At 44.8% G+C, this 20,305-nt stretch overlaps 1 long non-coding RNA gene across 1 annotated transcript; it reads left to right on the top strand.

Moving 5' to 3' along the window:
• The first annotated feature begins 232 nt into the window (after positions 1-232).
• Positions 233-2,053, top strand: LOC115314245. The gene is made up of 2 exons (XR_003917508.3): positions 233-282; positions 1,932-2,053. It is a non-coding gene; the product is annotated as an uncharacterized LOC115314245 (long non-coding RNA).
• Positions 2,054-20,305: the final 18,252 nt, after the last annotated feature.

The following is a 20,305-nucleotide window of genomic DNA, read 5'->3' as shown; positions in this document are numbered from 1 at the left end:
TTGAAATGGATTCGGACCATTTATTGCAAGTTGGTTTCACTGTAGTGCTCGCCAGAGTTAAGATGAGGCTCCTGCAATGCGCTTAGATGTAACTCGTAGTTTGCTGAAATTGGGAGGTTTATTGTGTCATCGCATTCTGTTCATAACCTAACACATTCCACATTTTTTGTTTTTGTTTTCCAGGTTCTGTAGTTCTCCATGTGGACTTGATTGCTCTGGAAGTTAGACTGCCTTCCAAATGAAAGCTGGACGTGGCCCACTAATTATTTTTCAAGAATAAAGGTATGAACATGTTTCACTTCATACTGCATCTTACGTGCACTTGCTTGAAATTTCTTACTAACACATAGTCTTGTGCGAATAGATGATTTTGAGTTAGAAGCGAATAGAGGTATTGGCCGTATATTTTCGATTTGAATATTGAATAGTTTTTCCATGCTTTTTACTATCACTGCATAATCCTTAGACGAAAACCCAGCTAAACTTGTGAACGTTGTTCCACTTGTTTGTTTATAAGCTAAGTTTAATCTATCTATATTTGTGAACTGTGACTTCAGAAGTTCTGATGTCTTGGAATGGCAAGTAAACAATGGATTTGACATAAAATGAATCCTATAGAGATGCCCAATTGAGTGAATTTACAAATCTTGCTCTAAAAAATAATCTTTCGTTAATTTGAGTTAAAAAATGAAAGCCGTTTACGGCTCCCTGTAATGCCGGATAAGAGCGCAGCTCTTGAGGAGGAGGAGGAGGGAAGGGTACTGAGGGATAGGTGACCCCCTGAGGTTGCGCGACTTCGCGGGGGCAGGTCACGGGACTTCAGGGGGGTGACCCTCGTGAGGGTAACTCTCATAACCCTCATGACCCTTGTGAGGGTGATCCTCGTGAGAGTAGCCCTCGTGACCCTCGTGAGGGTAACCCTTTCGAGGGTAACTAATTCTCGCAACCCTTGTCAGGGTAACGCTTGTGACCCTCGTGAGGATAACCCTCGTGACCCTAACCCTCGTAACCCTCACAAGGGTAACCTTCGTGACGTCATTATGGGAAACTTCCCATAATGCAAAACGCGATTACGGCGACGCCGCTCAAGCCGGAAACGGGCGCCTAAGAGCTGTGCTCTAAAAGAATGAATCGCGCATGAGGAACGCAGGTTGTAAGGGCATCTCTGCCTAACATAGTATACTCTTGCATAACAGTCAGTTTAATTTTGAAAATTTTACTACAAAGTAGATGTGCACATTCACAAAGTTTCCATTTATTTTTAAATACAGCCGGCACACGTGCACCACCCCGCGTTCAATGTATGCTTTTCTTCCAAGCTCGCAATTGCGATATTTCTACTTTCCCAAGTGTTTATCGTGGTGGGTTATCCTGTTGAGTGCGGTTCTTACCGAGCACCGTTGCACTGCGGAGAAGCAACACCCGCGAAGCTTGCTTCCGCAGGTATTGCTTCTCCGCAGTGCAAGGGTGCTCGGTAAGAAGCGCACTCAACGAGACTAGCCCGTCGCAACCAACACTTCGAAAAATACTAACAGCACAGTTCTTCTGTGCTGTTAGCAGCACAGTGTATTATTTGAAACTACAGTTCGAAATTCCGAATATTCGCACAACCCCACTAACACGGTGTTTGATTATGTCTGGAAGCACAGCTGGCAGTAACTTCTAAAATTAACTCGTGACAACAAACTTGAAGGAACTTATTGGATGCGGAAATTTTGTCTTAAGGAATTTTCCTAACTTCCCTTGTTAAAATGGTTTCATATCACAAGTCACAAGTTGGTTTCACTGTTTAGTGCCCGCCAGAGTTCAGCTGAGGCTCTTCCAATGCCCTTACATGTAACTCATAGTTTGCGGAAATTGGGAGGTTTATTCTGTCATCACATTCTGTTTATAACCTAACCACATTCCACATTTTTTGTTTTGTTTTCCAGGTTCTGTAATTCTTCCTATGGACTTGATTGCTCAGAAAATTAGAGATAGCCTTTCACAGGAAAGCTGGACATGGGCCACTAATTATTTCTTAAGAATAAAGGTATGAACATGTTTTACTTAATACTGTATCTTGTGTGCACTTCCTCGAACTTTCTAACACAGTGTTTAAGCAGCTGTTAATCTCCGGGATGCGCAGCTGGCATTGACTCTTGAAAGAACTTGGACCTGCAGCCTTGTCACATTCCCTGGGCATTAGATATTTAAATTGAATTGTTCCCGCGTCAAAAATTGGTTTACGTGTTGTCTGTAACTTGCAGCGGCAGAAAGCTGTAACTCTCAATCACTGAGCTGCACATCATGAGTGACGACGGGAATCGTTCCGACATTGAAAATTAGCTGGCGTGTTGTCCGCACGTTGCAGCAATGGCCAGAGCCTGTTAAAATGTTAGCTGCAGTGATTTAACAAAACCGATTTCTCAGTGAACAACAAATAAGCAGTAAAATGCTATATTTATTGTTCACTTAGACATCCATTTTGTTAAGTCATTGCAGCTAGCAGTTCAACAGGCTGTGGCCGACGCTGCAAGGTGTGGACAACACGCCTGCAAATTTTGTATGCAGGAGCGATTCCTGTTTTCGCACATCACGTACAGCTCGGTGATTGAGAATTACGGTTTTTTGCCGCTGCAAGTTACGGACAACACGCCAGCTAATTTTCGATGCCGGAACGATTTCAGTCGTTGCACATCACGTGCAGCTCAGTCATTAACTGTTACGGTTTTTTGCCGTCGCAAGTTACGGACAACACGCCAGCTAATTTTCGATGCCTGAACAATTCCCGTATCTGTGAATCACGGTACATGAGAGTTACGGTTTTCTGCCATGCTTCTACGGGTCAAGTTACGGGAAAAAACCGTAGGGCCTCATTACTGTCATGCACGTAATACCTAGTTAATGCTGTGACCGTTATGCAAGACAACGGAAATTGTACCGGCATCAAAAATTAACTGGCAATTTCCGTAATTTGACGGGATTTTTTTTTACAGTGTGGCGAAAGGTAGTTGCGTGAAGATGACAGGCCGCCGACTGCGCCGAGGTGAGCCGTGGTATCCGATCTTATGGGCGTCGACTCCGGTTGCCCGGATGACGGCCGGGGATGGGCACGTGGCATGGCGTTTGTCGACGGTTGCTGCGTCAGTTCCAATTCATCTGCCGGCGGCCGGCACCGATGATGACGTGCCCGGCACCAGGACTGCCGGAGCGGCTCAGCTGCGTGTCCTGCCCAATGTGGCGAAAGTTAGTTGCGTGAAGATGGCAGGCCCCCGACTGCCGGCGGTCTGACATCTTCAACAATAATAATAATAATAATAATAATCAATCAATCAATCAATCAATCAATCAATCAATAAATCTTTGTTAGAGTGTTCAGGAACAACATCGCGGTTTTGGTGCTGGCACGCTTCAAACTGCAAGTTAACTATACAAAAACACAGTTTTACACAAGACCCAAGAAATGCAGAAGGGTAACAAAGATAGGAATTTTACTAGTGATAATAATAGTAATAATATTAATAATAATATTAATATTATTGATACAATTCATAAATTTTGTTCCACATATGTTCAATAGCACTGTACAAATACGGGTTTGTCCAAGCCAAGGGAGGCTTGTGGGACAGGACCCGGCAAGTCGGAGAGCGGAAGCTCACAAAAATAGAAAACGCAAAACAAAAACCACTTCATAAAGCGAAGCAGTAAATAGTGAACACGAAATTCTAGAGTCTAGAATTCATGAACATTTTTTTCAATTTTCTTTTTGCAGTTCACTCAAAGACACAATCGGGTAATTTATTGAAGACAAATGGCACATAATGAGAGTGAATTATTGTAACGTAGTGAGTTACACAAGGGGGAATGATAAAACAGAATGTGTGACTGAGATTCCTGTTAGGAACGAAGGGGCGTTTAAAATCATTATTCCAAAAGTGGCATAACACTGCTGTTTCCACAAACAGGGAATAGAAATTGAGCATTCGCAAACATTCGAAGATATTAATATCAGTTTAAATTCAAAGTGATACCCTACACTCCTTGATAACCCCTTAAAAATACCGTCAAGTTTTGCTTGCCACAATTCTGCACAATTTCCAAACAGTGTGATTCCATACCTCAATATGCGGTGCCCAAGGGCATGTGTAACAGACTTCCTTACAGAAAACAGCTCAAACACTTTGCTATTGTAGTATGTAGCTAACACTTCGCAGCTTACCAGAAACATGCGGTAAATGTGAATGAAATATCATATCCGAATCAAAAAAACACTCCCAAATACTTTACTGTATTCACATATTCAAGCGGAGAACAAATGCAATTCACGCAGCTCCGTTTGTGTAACATAACTGGCAAGTTGACATCCGCCTTTTTTAATGGATTCCTAAAACATACCAGTTTTGTTTTCGACATATTGGTCGTATATAAATTTTCATCAAACCAGTTCATTAATTGCGTCGCGTCGTGCTCTAATCTACGCACTGCACTATCATAATTCAGATGACAAGCGACAACTACCGTATTGGCGGCATATAGGAAAATGCTGCAGTTGGATACTGTGGCTGAAATATAATTGACATAAATATTAAAAAGCAGAGGTGACAGAACCGACCCCTGGGGGACGCCAGCTTTTATTTCTGCGTGTGCACACCTAAAACCGCCAACAGATACAGCTTGAAAACGCTCTTGAAAAAAGTTTTGAAGGATAGCAAAAAACGGTCAGCGGAAACCAAAACGATACAGTTTCCGGAGGAGCAAGTCGCGATTGACAGTGTCGAATGCCTTCGTAAAGTCCAAAAAAAGCGCAGAAGCAAATATATTATTTTCGAAGGCGCCATAAATGAGGTCAGTGAAATCCTTCAGAAGCGGCTCAGTCCGGCAACAAAGCCATACTGGCTACGTGACAACATATCATATTTATCAATAAAAACCACTCATCACGATAAACAAATATTTTTCCAATATTTCAGCCATGTAGGGCAGGATGAAAATGGGACGATAGGACTCGTGCTTATCTTGCGCGCCTCCCTTGAAAGTGGCTTGACAAGTGCAGTTTTTAGGGCAGTAGGGATATCGCAAGACAGGAAAAACGCATTTATCATGGCCAACGCCATGATAAATTTTGAGTTTATCATGGCGCCATAATAACTGTTGAGTTTATCATGGCGGATATCGAGTTTATCTTTGATAAACTCAAAATTTCTAACTAGATCGCCAACGCGAATGTCATCGACACCAGGTGTTTTATTTCGCTTTATGCTAAACAAAAAAGAGCGTAGTGCAAACATGGTAAGAGGCGGTAAAATAGCCGAACCGGCTGCTCTGTCATCGCAACTTACACTGCCTGACGTCACAGTGCGGAGTTTGGCAATCCCCCATGATGCTGCAAAATGCTTGTTGAAATGTTCGACGGTCGACTGAAATTCAGTGCCGAAATTCTTTTGAAGTGAAATAGAAATAGGTTGTTGAGATGTACGACTTCTAAAACTGTTAAATAATTCCCGCGTTTTTCGGGAAGTAAATCTTGCGTCAAAAAATTTCCCTGAAAGCAACGCCGTTCGGCAGACCGAATAACCGCACTAAGACGGTTCCTTGCGTTTTTGAATTCAGTCCTTAGCTCTACAATCTTGGGTGCTCGACGGGAACGCTCCCAGACAGAACACAAAGTCCGGAGGATATCCCCATAATATCCCGATGTCCCGGCCGGGAGGAACTAATTCTGGGGATATCCCTGGGACTGCAATCCTCAGGATATCCTGTAGCTGTAGCAGGCATGTGTGGGAGATCATGCTACATGTCATCGTCCTGGGGACATCCGTCGGATTATGCACCCGAGTATATCCTGTCCGGGAAGAGTTTGTAAGATTCCCCTGCTGATTCAACCAGTAGAATACGAAACTAAACCCACAAAAATTTAAATATATATGAATAATTAAATAATTTTAAATGTTATCTTATAATTATAAATGTACTTTAATATCATTTTTAATGATTATAGAGCTTCAAATTGAATACGAAATCTTGGCGGTACTGGTATCGGCTATAGGCAATTTTGCGCGTGCGCAGTTTGTACGGTTAGACCATTCGGCGCGATTCCGTAGTCCATCAGAACAAACAAGAACTCGTTTTCGCCTTGAAATCAGCAAGGCTGACAGGTAAGCACACTTTTTCTTACTTTATAAGTTCCGCAGTGTCACATAAACTGTTTCCGAACGCTTCGTGCGTAACCCTGTGATCGATGTTGATCGCGGTTTTGAGTAATCCGGACGCATTGTTTGGTTGTGGTAGTTACAGGTGCGGTCGCGCGCTGTCATGCCTTAACACAAGACATCCCGGACGTTTCGGCGGAAACTACGGGAAAGTGTGGAAATGAGTCTACGGTTGGCAGGCACGGCCGTCGATTTGGTGTGCGATTCCGGCCCCGCAGTAGCGGGCGAGTCAGACGGGCCGTCCGGCAGTGAGGGACCCAGCTCCACCGTACGTTTTTCTGCTGCCAGCGAACGCGACGCAGAGAGTCAGGAAACAGTCTTGAACACCAGTCCTTCCTCATAAGCTAATGTCAGATGAGGTGGCAGTTGAATTTAGCTTTCAGGGAGGCAAAGGGAAGAGGAAGTTTTGTAACCTTCGGAGCTGGACAGTTCTGCTTGGTATGTAACTTTGCTGACTTCTCACAATAGAGGCTTGCAACCGACTGAGAGTAATTTGGTGGTGAACACTGCAAACATGTCTATACTAGTTTGGGCACCGAATGTACTTAAATTTGTCACAGTTACAGCAAAAGCTAATAAACTGGAAAATTTAACTCAATCTGAACATTTACTCTTCCGACAAATGTATGCAGGGACTGTGAACTAGTGAGCTTGCACACTTTCCTGCATCAACGGGTATTAATATTTGAGGCATAGTTGACAAAGAATAATATTTCTTTGGGGTGATGCTAGTTACAACAGCACATATGCAAGCAGGAGTGTGGTGTGATAATTAGCACAAAACATTGGTTATGATTGATATTTAAATTGTTAAGCTTCCCATTTAACTGTTGAATCTCAACATGATCAGCCCTTTGCCAAAATATGCCATAACAGTTGTTGGGCTTTGTTGACTAAATTTGACTTCACACTATTGAGTGGTGTACTCAAACCTTCAGGAGTTCAAAATATTAACCCCTCAAGTGCCCTGGACGAGCTGAGCTCATCGGCCAGTTTCTGACTAAAACTGTCATGAACGAGCTCAGCTCGTCCAGTGGTTTTTTCGGTAGCCCTCAATTCCACGGACGAGCTAGGCTCTCCGAGTATTTTTGCAGTGCTGATCATAGATGGCAGCACTCGTTTTAGTTGGCAAATATTTTTTTCGCCTCCGCTGATTTTTGCGTAATAAACTTTTCACATTTTCTGTGTATTACTAGAGGAATTAAACCCGTTCAATTCAATTAATTCAACCAGTTCAATTCAACCAATTCAAGATAAAAAAGTATGGCACTTTTAGGCTACTTTTGGAAAAAATTTTGGCAGTTTGGCGCCAACTACAAATTCGTTTTGCGCCCTAAATATAGCTCTAAATTTTTTTCTTCTTTGTAAATTCGTTTTATAATATTTTTCCATCTAGCCTGTTTAAAAAAAAAAAGTTTTTTTCCTTTGCATGGTGTCCTCCAAGGGGTTAAAACTAAGAAGCCTGATAATCACAACATCTCGACTTAAGAAGTCGTCGGTGGCTACTGCAGCAGGAGGCGTCGAGATACGCTAGCTACCTGCAGCAGCACATTATTTCTTGATCCCATGCTCGCAGTAAAACCGAGTTGAACTGACATCATAGATAGTCAGGTCTTTTCGAATTTTTTTGCCCAGTGGTTTTTAGACAACCCAAGTTTGCTGGATGCAGAGTGGATCTTTATAAAATAATACTTTTATTGCCTATCTTGGTGGCTGCCCATGCTCCGTTTCATACTTAATGCGGAACGCTGTCAAGGCTACTGGCGCAAGCGTCTGGCTTGATCTTGCACTTTCGCGCCCCCTTGCATAAGTGGGATACTAGATGAAGCCACACGCTTGTTTCAGTACCGTTGCATTGAAGTATGAAACGGAGTATAAGAATTAATGATTCGAATGTGCCAACCAATGTTAAGTTGCTTTGAATCCTGGAAAAATACACCGTGCATTTGGTTACTTATTTAAGAAAACAGCTGGCTTCCGCGCACTACTTCTGCTTTGGAACACGCTTGCATTCTTTATCGTTCCAGAATGTCTGCTCGCCAATAAGGGCCTTGGGGCGACTGAATACAAGGTGGAGAGCTCACTGAAGTCATGGCTGGCCCATGCGAAGGAACGGATGGAGAAGCGACAGCCAGAAGGGTAGGGGTGGGGCTGCTAATTCGACTGCAAGGTTCTAGTCATTTTTAAATACTGGGCGTCTTAAGAGAAAGGTTAACTCTAAAACGGCCTGTAAAAATCAACGATTTGATGTATCGATAGAAATTTTCTAAAATATGTTGTTTACTGGTCAAATTATTTAAATGTATTTGAAGTTTTAATTCTGACTTGAAGGAACTTAAAATAAATTCATTACTTTTTCAAAAACTTGGTGGCAGTTGTTGGTAACAGTCCCTACAACGACATTGTTTGCTTGCCTTTTGCAGGGAAGGCACCACCAGTCCAACAAGCGCCACGCACATGTGTTTCTAACTTTGTGTTCCTGCGGGAGATACCTGTCAGAATTAAGTTGTTCGTGTGCCTGTCTAACCTAATTGAAAACTCATGCCAAGAACTTAATTCTGACAATTATCTCCTTGTGAAACATGAAGTGAAAACAACGCATTAGGTACTTATCGGACTGGTAGGGCCATCTCTGTAAAGGGTAAGCAAACATGGCCATTTTTTTTAACTGCTCGCGAGAGCTACCGCTAAGTCCTTGAAAATATCATTTTTATAACTTTAATTTCCTTCATAGTCGTAGTTGAAACTTGCACATTTTAATGGAAATATCTAACCAGTAAACAACATATTAGAGGAAATGTTCTATGCAATACATAAAATTACTAATTTTTGCAAGCCATTTAAGGGTACAACTTTGGTTTTGACGCCTGGTATATTTTGTTATATTTTTATTTTTGGAACATTAAGCAAACATTTATTAGAGAAATCTTGTTCTGAAAATAAAGTATTCATTGCTTTTGATGCTAACATGTGCCCATGTCTTTACTGAACAGCTTTCTTCGAGCTCAGCCCTACAGGTTGGCTCAGATACCTCACTCGCATGAAATTTTATTGTTGCCAAGCTCATAGTCACTGTGGAAGATGTGTCTTTAGGTAAAAACACAGCTGGCAAACTGCGCAGCCGAGTTCTATTGGTGCAGACCTGACTTGCAGCTGACAGCTCTGTGATTCAGGCCACTGCCTACAGCGTCGAGTGCCAGCCAGTCAACGCAACGGAGATAATATATTACCATAGTCTGGCCAGCACGTGACGAGGTTGGCACGCTGTATGTTGGAGCTGCCTCTAAGGCCCCACGTATAAATCTACAGTGTACAGACGGCAACCCGTAGGGTCTGGTACGAAGATCCCAGGTATAAACGTAGGAAATGCTGACAACACCCGTAGGGATATGTTGAGAATATACTGGGGACCAGAAAAGTGGACCAAATGAATATCCCACGAACGTCCTAGGGAAGTACATCTCCCACCACGAATATTCTGGAGATATCCCAAGGACAACCCGGATCTGGTACGGAGATCCCACGGATAAACGTAGGAAATACTGACAACGTCCCAGAGAAAATTCCGGGGATATACTGGACTAGAAAAGTGGGCCAAATGGATATCCCACGGACATCCTGGGGAAATATATCTCCCACCACAATTACTCTGGGGATATCTCAACTTCTGAGAGGGATATTCTGAGGAGGTCCTCAGAATATGCATGTTCTGTCTGGGCTCCCACAACGCTTCCTTGGTTTAATAGCCGCCATTATCTCAGGGTTAATCCATGGTTTATCTGATCTGTGCTTGAAACGGACCTCTTTTGTTTTGAAGCAACAAGAAAGGACTACCAAATTTCTGCGAATGTAGGGAACACATTTTTGTCTTCAGTCGAGCGAAGGATTTCGTCCCAGTCAAAAGCCGCGACGAGTCTGTCAAGCGTATTAGTATCTGTATTATATACACGGACGCAGTTGTTCCTGCGAATGTTCTGTGTCACTGCATGACGTTGCAAGTGGCACCCAATAAGGTAATGATTGGCAAGTTTTTGGTTAATGACAGCAGATTTTATTAAAAATCGGTAGCTTTAATGATTAAATGATCAATGCAGGAAATAACCAGTTCCCCAAACAGAATTTCCTGTCTTGTTGGGAGACAAAATTGTACTTTCAATTCCATGCTCTGACAAGAGAGTCAAATAATCACAGACAGTAGATGTGGTAGATTTGAGCTTGTCAATATTCACGTCTCCGACCAAACAGAGTTGCCCCTCAGAGCGCAATTTCAGAAGAATTATTTTTAGTTCCGCAAGAAAAAAAGAGGAACACTTGCCGATGGAGGCCTGTATATTACCGCTATAAATAACAGAAAATCAGGGTGGATTATTTTCTTTGCTAATGATTTCGCATGCTGGAAAGTTAAGTTTGAGGTTGAAAAAAAGCCACTTGTCCTTGATGTACATAGCGATACCTTCTCCTCTGCCAGCGTCACGTGTTTTTAAAACTGCTTTATAATCATCTAGCATAAACTGATTTGGAAAGAACTGATACGAATCTCGGTGAGAACAAAAATATCTACCTGTGGCGTTAAATTACTTACCACAACATGAAACGCATCCCAATGTTTTCGCAGACTTCGTGTATTGACATGAATCAGCGATAGATAATCAACCGATCTAGGCCCTAGACTATAAAAACAATGAGTACCCTGGGTAGTCAAATGGCGCTTTGGAGGCTTTGACTACTCCAAAAGGCGAGTTACTAGCCTTTGGGCAATGTGATGACCCCAAACCGTTGTGGAATAACCACCACTTCGCAGGTTACGACTTTCAATTCGATATGCACGTGCAGGCAGTCGTAAGTGATATTAGTAACTTAGGTAACTACAGAATGACTATAAATTATATTCTTCCTTAGCTTTCGTGATCCTTTAAGATCCGCCAAGATCACATCTGTAGTGCAATTCGAGTAAATTGGTAGAATAAACATTTTGTCACGGCGAGCAGCAATACTGGTCTCGACGACAGCCATGGACCGTGGTATGGTGTAGGTGTGGCATCATAACAACAACAAACGACGTGGGTGTTTGCCGAACTGACGTGAGCATATCTTTTTGCCCTATTTTATTGGAAATAATATTTAAAAAAAAATTATTAATTGTACATCTGATCGTGTTAAACCATTGAACACTGAGACCGAGGATCGGCAGGGTAAACATGCTCAGAGGTATGTGACCACAGTTGTATGTGACTGTGTCGCCCGTACTGTTTTCATCAATCTCGGACTGGTCGAATTTCTGAGCTGCACCCGTTGTGCTTGTGATCTCCTGGCTGTACGTACGTAGTGCGTGAACTTTCCAATTCAGTGGCAGGTTGAAATTGAGTGGCAGCGTAGTAATTGGCTTTTATTAGATTGTTGCGTCGTCACGGGCGCTATTTATGCTTTTACAAGCGCGAGCCCAAACTTGAGCCTTTTTCGCCGTTTGCGTTCTTCAGTTTTGACGCTCTGCTCTATGATTTATTAAACCTAAACCGAAAAGTCAATCACCTCTGCCTCGTCACCCGTCAGGGCACCCCATGCCGCTGCCGCTCTAACGGTAAAGTGACCATATTAGAGAGTTTTAGTAGATCGTTCCGATACCTCCGATAGAACCGATAACGATACTATGCATGCGCAAGGGAGGCGGTGGCGGAGTATCGGGTATCGTTATCGGAGTCATGGGAACGATCTACTAAAACTATCTATTGCTCGGACCCCAGAGTGGGACGCGTATGCGTATGGGGAAGGCGGGGGGGGGGGGGGGGGGGGGGGGGGGGGGTATTCTTGTGTTGCGAGACTTGGAAGGTTTAAATGTCGGAAACAATTCACATCTTTTTAATATTTTGTATACACAATGCACATTTATTTTTCGTGCGATTTGCACACTGTTTGACACGCACATCTACTACATTTGGTTCGAACATTTCTTAAGTAAAGCGTTTATTTTAGTAGATTGTACGCCCATAGTACTGTTCAGATGTCATATGCAAATTAACCTTCAGCGTCATCATCTTCTCTGCCGAGCATATTTTGTACCTTCATCAGGGAAAGCAACCTCTCACTGGTGGAGAACTTTCGTTTAACCGCATATTTTTTTTTCTATTCGGGGTTCGGGGCAGACAATGCGGGACAAAACACCGTCCCACAAGCACGCTGGCGGGACAAGGGGACCATGGCCGGAAAAGCGGGACCTGTCCCGCCTAAATAAAGACATCTGGTCACTTTATCTACCGGCCTTTCCTGTATGTCTACTGCTGCCAAGTAGCAGCCGGATCGTCAAACCACACCCATTGTCGCCTCTCCACCAGAGGATCACTAAATTCTGGTGCGCCAGCTACCGCTATAGTTCGGCGCGTGAGCTACCGCTATATTTTGGTGCGTTGGCCGAGCCTGTCGGCCCATCCCGTTTTTTTCGACTGTTTACCTCTTTTCTGGGTACAAAAAGAGCCCCTGCGGTTTTTCACAACGTTCTTGCACTCGTGCTCATTCAGTTTTTTTAGTGTAGTATATAAGCTTCTGAGGTTCTTTGCAGTGTTTCAACACTTCTGTTCCTTCAGTTCTTTCAGGACAGTAAATGAGCCCCTGAGGTTCTTCACAGTGTTCCAACGCTCGTGATCGTTCAGTTTACCAGTCTGCCCAGCAAGACGTGGCCGTTCAAACCTTCTGATCTTTTCCCCTTGGCCGGTTGCTCTGCTGTACCCGGTTTTGGACTTCAAGAAATTTCATTGCATTGCATTGCACCCCTAAGCTGAGACAGAGCCATATAAGTAGAAAGTTTGGCCATTCGTTGGGAAGTATAGGAGACAAATGAGGAGGCGCCATCGGCCGAAAGCGGGATGGCCGCGTTCCACGGCATCTTCACGAATTCGAATGTGGCCAATGAGAACGGGAAATAATACCCTGGTGGTGGTTGCGAGAAACAAACTTAATAAGAAATGAGTCAAAGTACAGGCTAGCTGGTGGAAGTCAACCATTTCGTCGTTTACCCTGAGACTGGGGGGTTATGGAATAAACTTGTTGTTGTTGGAATAAACGTGTAGCTGGGTTTGAGACCTGTCTGTTTTTCTGTTACTTCTGCTCGTCAAAAAAAAAAAACCCAGTCTCAGGGTAAACGACGAAATGGTAAACTTAATAAGTGCGTTGGAGTAACCCTCGGTGACTGAAAATGTGGTGCATGTGATGTATCAATCACGTTCATCAGAAATTTCAAAATTATGGTGGAAGAGTGCGACTGGCGGAACGATCGACATAATCCTTGCGCCGAGGGCCGGGAATCTACCGTCCGAGCGGTCACACTCTCCCCGAGCAAAATAGTTGAGCGCTACAGTTGCTTCTTACATCCTTCCGCATGACCATGATCGTAACATCCTGTGCACCCTATTTTCAACCATGAAGGGTCACTAGACTTCACACCTAGGTGATTATTAAAACCATATACCAACACATACCTATGATAAAACAGTTTCTCACTACTACCGCTAGGGATTCTTTTAGGCTTCTGGTTGGCCAAGAGAGAATGTCAAGCCCACTTTCTGCTTCTGGTGCTCGGCCTGAACCTCCCATTGACCAAACACCCTCTATACACGGCTCTGAGTTGAGACTGCAGTGGGAACTATGTGCCCGCCGAATCAAAAAGCCGCCTCCCTTTCATCACCTGACCCAGTCCTCGGTGTATGGGTATGAGCGGGAATGTGATCACGTGGGTGAAGAGGGATGTATGACTGGTTCATTGAGGACGTAGCTTTCACCACAGTCTCAGCTTAGAGATGAATGGAATATAGTCAGCGACCCTACGCTGAAGAACCAGCGTGCACCAGCATGCGACACGAAGCTTCATTGACGGCTGGCCGTACGTGAAAAGGCTAGCATCTCCTCCGTTCAAGACGGGTACTTTCGGTGAATCGCAGTGCTGTAAAATGAATTGTTTCTCTTTCGGGTTTTCTTCTAAGAAAACGTTTTTAGTTTTTTTTTCATATCATTTATTTTCACGTTAAGGGCCCGGTTAGGGCATTACATAAGGGGGGGTATATACATGTTATACAAACAAAGAAAAGGAAGAAACACAAGCTAATTTACACATCCAGGTCGAGCTCATTAATCGTACAAACTGGTAAAAAATACTAATAACAAAAAAAAAAATGAATCCGTAAGCTTGACCGAAATACTTCTGGGTCCACGATGGTGACGATGGAGGACGATAGGCTTTTCCAGTCGGAGATGGCTTGAGGAAGGGAATACTGATTGAATGCGTTTGTGGAACCGGAAACACGTTTGATTGTGCAGGAGTTGTTAAGACGAGAAGATGTTCTGTCAGGAGGTGATAACAAAGAGTTCTTGAGGTCGGGGCAATGATAGTAGACTTTATGAAGAAGACAGAGGCGAGAGAGTTTTCTGCGTAAATAATAATCATAAGTACCTGTGACCTCAACAGCAGCCGTTAAGCCAACATTTTCCTCTGACTGCAACTATCTCAAATATGACTAACTTTCCTCGGATATGAAGTGTTTCCAATTACATTTCTCATTGATTTCTTCTGTGCATTGGAAGGTAAGTTTCGTGTTCTGGTATTTGTATTATTGTAGTCTCCCTATAGCTACTGTTAAAAAATATTAAGAATGGAAGAGCAGTAGTTTTTCGTTCTGCTTTAATGGGGTACGGGAGCAAAATTTTAGCGCCTATTTCTTTGTTTAGACATGGTCTGCTTCACGACAGCAGTTCACAGACAGCAGCCCTTCGTCTGTAAATGCAAGAAAAGCAATTTCAAAATAAATAAAACCATTTCCTAATACCACCTGGTGGTGGAGGTCTGAGCTTTGTTGGAATGTCTCGCGTCACGGGCCCATCAGGAGCTACGCCACGGTGTGGCGTGTCCGATGGAGCCGTGCGGAAGCCAGCGGCGCTTGGCGCACCTCTCAGGTCTAGTACACCGTGCCTCGGACATTTCCACTTGGCAGTATTGTAACACGCTGACGATGAAGCTGGCACCACCTAGTGACGACGATCGTAATTACTATACCCTTGACCTCGCATGGGCGCGTGACGTTGCGAGCGTAACGTCACGGGCAAATATTTCGAGATGGGTCGTGCCTACTCAATGGTTGATTTTGAAGCGCTCGCCTGAATATGTCGGTTGGAATAAAAATACAGCCCTCTGCTGAAAATGCAACCATGCGATTATCATTTCCGGATATCATGGATCATATTTCACTCATTTCCAAGTGTTCCGGGGATATTCCAAGTTTTGATTCTGCACCCCCTTAATGTCCTTCTTGGGGTTTTGTTTAAAAAAAATATAAGGAGAGGAGAATCTAATAATTGGCTTTTACAAGCTCGTTACGTGGTCTCAGACACTATTTGTACCATTATGAGTGCAAGTTCGAGCCCGAGCTTGCGCCTCTTTTGCCATTCTTGTTCTTCAGTTCTGATGTTCTGTTTTATAATTAATTAAATCTAAACCTAAAAGTCAATACACCTCTGCTTTGTCGCCGGCAGGGTTCGCGCTGACTGTGAACCCCGGTCACTACTCGCCTCCCATCAGGGTACCCCATCACCTGGCCGCTCTACCAGCCCCTTTTGGATGTCTCCTGCTGCCAAGGAGCAGCCTGATCATTGAACCACCGAACTTCCCACCTTCTTGCCTCTCCGTCAAAAAATTATTACAGGGAGGCCGGTCCACTTGTGGAGAAGCTTTGTCCAGAGCTGATCTACCTGCTGTTGGTGCTGTCCTCTTGAAGTGCCTAGTGTTGTCATTCGTATACCATCAAGTCAGCAGACAATTTCAGGAATCCACCATAGGTCTAAACTGCGCACCCACACAGTCTGTCCCACACCAAAAGGATGGTTGCCTCCCATGTGGGGGGATGAGTCCACATGCATATAAACAAAAATCAATCTTGGACCTGATGTGGTAGCCAAATAATAGTTAAAAGGAGTACTCATAAATGCCCCCTTGTCTCTACATACCGCATGCTTGGATAACCCGATGAACTGCGTGTGATACAAAGTGGTGGTGGGGTGATGTACATGGCCGTTGTAAAAACTGTTTGAAAACAGTACTATTTATGTGGGTCCGTTGTCAAACACAAGTGTCCTTGGCTGTCCAAATTGATCAAAGGTGTCGCACTGGGCTTCCACTGTTCTCTCGGCTGAGACTTCTATCTGCTTCGTGTCTGAGTGGACCACGATCAGTATAACGTAACTCTCCAGCTGTGCGGCATAATATAAGCCATGTTCAGCGTTGCTTAATATCCAATCAGCTGTCCCGAACAAGCACAAGGGGCATTTAACAGGACTGCCCTATTGAAAAAGGCCAATATGAACTCGGCTTATTGGAAATATTGTATTCCAATGAAGATGATGGAAACCAATAAAAACTTATTGTTATCCGATTAACCCAATACGCACGATGGGAATTCATATCGGAGCACAATATCCCGATGTAGTATGCGGTTATTGGTATACAACAGGATATTGGAGCACAATATCCCGATATAACTTGTGGTTATTGGTATACAACACGATATCGGAGCACAATACCCCTATATACTACACGGTTATTGGAATAGAATACGACATCGCGTGCATATTGGTGACCGACATGGACATACTGTACGGCCACACGATATACAAATATTGGTCGTCGATCATGGGACCAAAGGAGAATACAATATGATATCGCGTGCATATATCTCAGAACGCGGGTACCAAGTTACCAACATGCATTACGTTGGCATATCCACACGGCAATACGCGAAAAATATATTGGGTGTGGATACACACATAACATAAACGTTCTGCGTTGCGAACACATTAACATTGATCGACAGCGCAAGTATGTACAGCTGTAGTACGGCACACAGTACACACAGCCTCGCGCGCTTGAAACTAGACAACCACCAAACCATTAAGAATAACTAGCCGGAACACCCGCCGCGACCTACCTTTTAATGAGAAAGCCCAATAACGACGTGCTCATTGGAGTGATCGTTTTCCAAAAAATGTTTATTGCAGTTGTAATGCAACAAAAGTTGATCGCCAAACGATAAACCCAACGTACCGGGATACAATTCGATGTTGCAACACACCATCGAAATACAACAAGAAACTATCGGTGTTGGGACACGACAACCACATCGAATACGATATCAATACGAAGTTACCGACAGTGAGAAATACATCATGACACGATATACTAGTTACCAGTGTTGGGACCGAAATCGAACGCGATACGTGACAATGTCGGTTCGCACGATAAAATAATGAGGGTGAATAGGTTTGACAGGTCACGTGCATGTAGTTGCTTCTTACGCGCACATTTATCGATATTGACCCACCTTTCTGGGTAATCCTACGTGGTACACAAAATCCACGACGACATGCGAGCACATTTCACCCACCACTTTTCGTCGCCTGTTTCGCGAGATTCAAACACTGTCCAAAAAACGACGTGAAAAATACGTGCACTTGCGCCATCAAACGATACGTTACAGCCTCGTTTCTCGAGAAGACAATTTCCATCGCCAACACGCGCGCGCGCGCGCGCGCAAGCAATTTGGACCACGGTTTGGACTTCGAACTGTTCGAACTTCGAAGGGAGCGAGCCCGGCTCGCCCGGCGCAATGCCGGCGTCGCCGGCGTGCTGGCGAGCCGCCAAGACGAGCATGCGCAGTGCGCAGCGGGCGGGCGTCGGTTGCGCCGCTGTCACTACTGTGTATGTGTCAACGACTGTGTGTTGCGCGACCCGGCCAGCCTGGCCAGCCGGCGTGATTGGCGTTCGTCGCACTCTGTACTCGTGGGCATCGAGCGAAACCTACACACTTTCAATTGCTTCGAAAGGTACGTATACACGACTCTATTACTTGCAGCATTGAGTGCTTTGGCGTACGCGGATCAAAGTAAACACCAAAGGACAGAAAGGAGACGTGAAGTTTTTAAATCGAGGCCTTCTTGAACGCCTGTGTCCCCTGTTGAAAGCACCTAGCTGTGCTTTGTTGCAGGCGTCATTTCGACTGCGTGTGCTCCAACGTAACGTCAGTCACTGTTCACACTCGGCTAGCTTTGACAGTTTGTTATCTCATGTGCGAAATAGACATAGAAACCAGCGCCGCGTCTCTTTCGGATACTCAGCCTCCAGCCCCCTTCCTTCCGGCGTGCTTTCTGCCGCGCCCGTTCGGCGCATTGGATTCGCGGGCGCGTCAGGCTCGTTCGAAGAGGCGTCTGAAGCTGACGAGTCGCCGAAGTGTACCGGAGCTTCTCTTTAGGAAAGTCGCAATCGACGCTCGGCGGCTCGGCTCTGAGCTCGTACTTTTCTCCTCCCGGGTATACCATGAGTGCCGATGAACGAATTTGAAAAAGCGCTAGCGAGTGACTTTGTGACGCCGCCCAACTGTCCCTCTATCAACGGCGCAAAGCAAATGATGTACAAAAAAAAAAAACGCGTTTTTTATATTTTGTTGGCCATGTTTCACCTCAACACAAAGTGAATCGCGGCTGTACGTCGGTTGACTCATTATTGTGCCTAGATTGTAACGGAACATTTTTGGTGTGATCTTATTCTGATATCGCTATATCTTGCCTTTTCATCTTGGCTGCACACCTCTAGACGACATTCTACACATTGCACTCCTTGTCGACATGTCGCTGGTGCTTGAGACTAATTGGAAGTCACTGTTTGCTCATTCCTTGGTGCACACATTTTATGTTCAACATCAGTTATCTGAAGGAGGCTCCATGAAACCCTGGAATTTGTTTAGAGGTACCTCCACATATTGTGTTAGAGTGGTGTTTTATGCGTTGTAGGTTCGCACAAAACCAAATTGCACCTTGTAATATACCTTTTGACTGTTTACTACAATTAAAGTTGCAATGAAACATTGGCCACGAGAGGTGACTCGGCCAAAGTGGCCAACAAATTCCTCACATTGTTTTCTCCATGGGTCATTTTGGATGTTGACAAATATTCTTGTGAATAATGAGTGTTATGCACATATGTTTCTTCTACTTTTCAGACAGGTACTTCAGTTAGATAAACCCCAGCAAAAGCAGCAATGGAGTCTCGTAGGGTCACACCAAGGATAAGGGCATTCCTGCTCGAGTCCCGGGTCTTCTCACCGAACTTCACTGAGCATAATGGTACATTCCCTTTCCTTAACTTTGTGGGAGCCAAGGGTGAAAGACGACGCAGAGGGCACGTGACAGGCGGTCGGCGGAGAAAGAAGTCACGAGCTGGCGCGAGACAGTGCGTGGTGAGCGAGGCTGGAGCTGGGCAGGAACATCGGAGCCGGGCTGCCTGGCTTGGAGCGGTCCACCAGCGAGGTTCAAACCGGACCGGTAGAAGCGGCGAGTCCTGGCCATCTAGCCTAGGCCACGACGATCCCGGGGTGGTTCCGCAGCGAGACTCGGGCAGTGATAGCCCGGGACAGCCAGCCTACGCAGCGCTGGCATGGGAAGGACGATCCGCAGGCCTGCACACTGACTCTGACTGTGAGCTCTGATCGACGGACGACAACAAGGGTCGGCGTGCCTGGACTGCTGGCTCTGAACGACGGGCAACCGTGAGGTAGTCAACTTATTCGCTGTCTTCTCGGTGCTGTATGTCACTCCCTGGGTGACGGGCGAGCGCATACCGATTGGGCGGTGATTATTAGTAGCTAAGCGAACTCCATAAAGAAACCAGTATTAAAATGGCACATCCAACGTGAGGCTCATTCGGTATGCCTCTGCTTTTAGTTTTCCCCAGGGAGTCATGCGGATTCGTTGAGCGGGTTGTTCACTAACGCTAACAATGCCCGTTGAGACAACTATGTTGGAATTTTGGCGACTTGTCTCACGGCAGACCTCAGCAGGTGTCTCCTCGAATCAAGTACCTAAAGGGCTCGAAGAACGAGGTTGAATACGCGCTTTCTCGGGTACCCTAGAATAGTGGTTGGCAGGAGACGGGGAGCGCGGTTAAGATGTAAGAAAGTCGTCTCGAGAGGCAAAGGAGAGTCACGGCATGTTCGCTAGAAGGCAGGATAACGGGTGGCAGGAGGGGAAACAGCCAGGACTCATTGCAGATTTAGGATTTAGGCTTGGGGTGATGCGGTAGGCAAGTA

The sequence above is a fragment of the Ixodes scapularis genome, unplaced genomic scaffold (genome assembly GCF_016920785.2).
Source record: "Ixodes scapularis isolate PalLabHiFi unplaced genomic scaffold, ASM1692078v2 PGA_scaffold1__304_contigs__length_218370807, whole genome shotgun sequence".
NCBI lineage: Eukaryota > Metazoa > Arthropoda > Arachnida > Ixodida > Ixodidae > Ixodes > Ixodes scapularis.
Note: the sequence above shows the minus strand (reverse complement) of the source record. Positions and strands in the feature narration are given on the sequence as shown.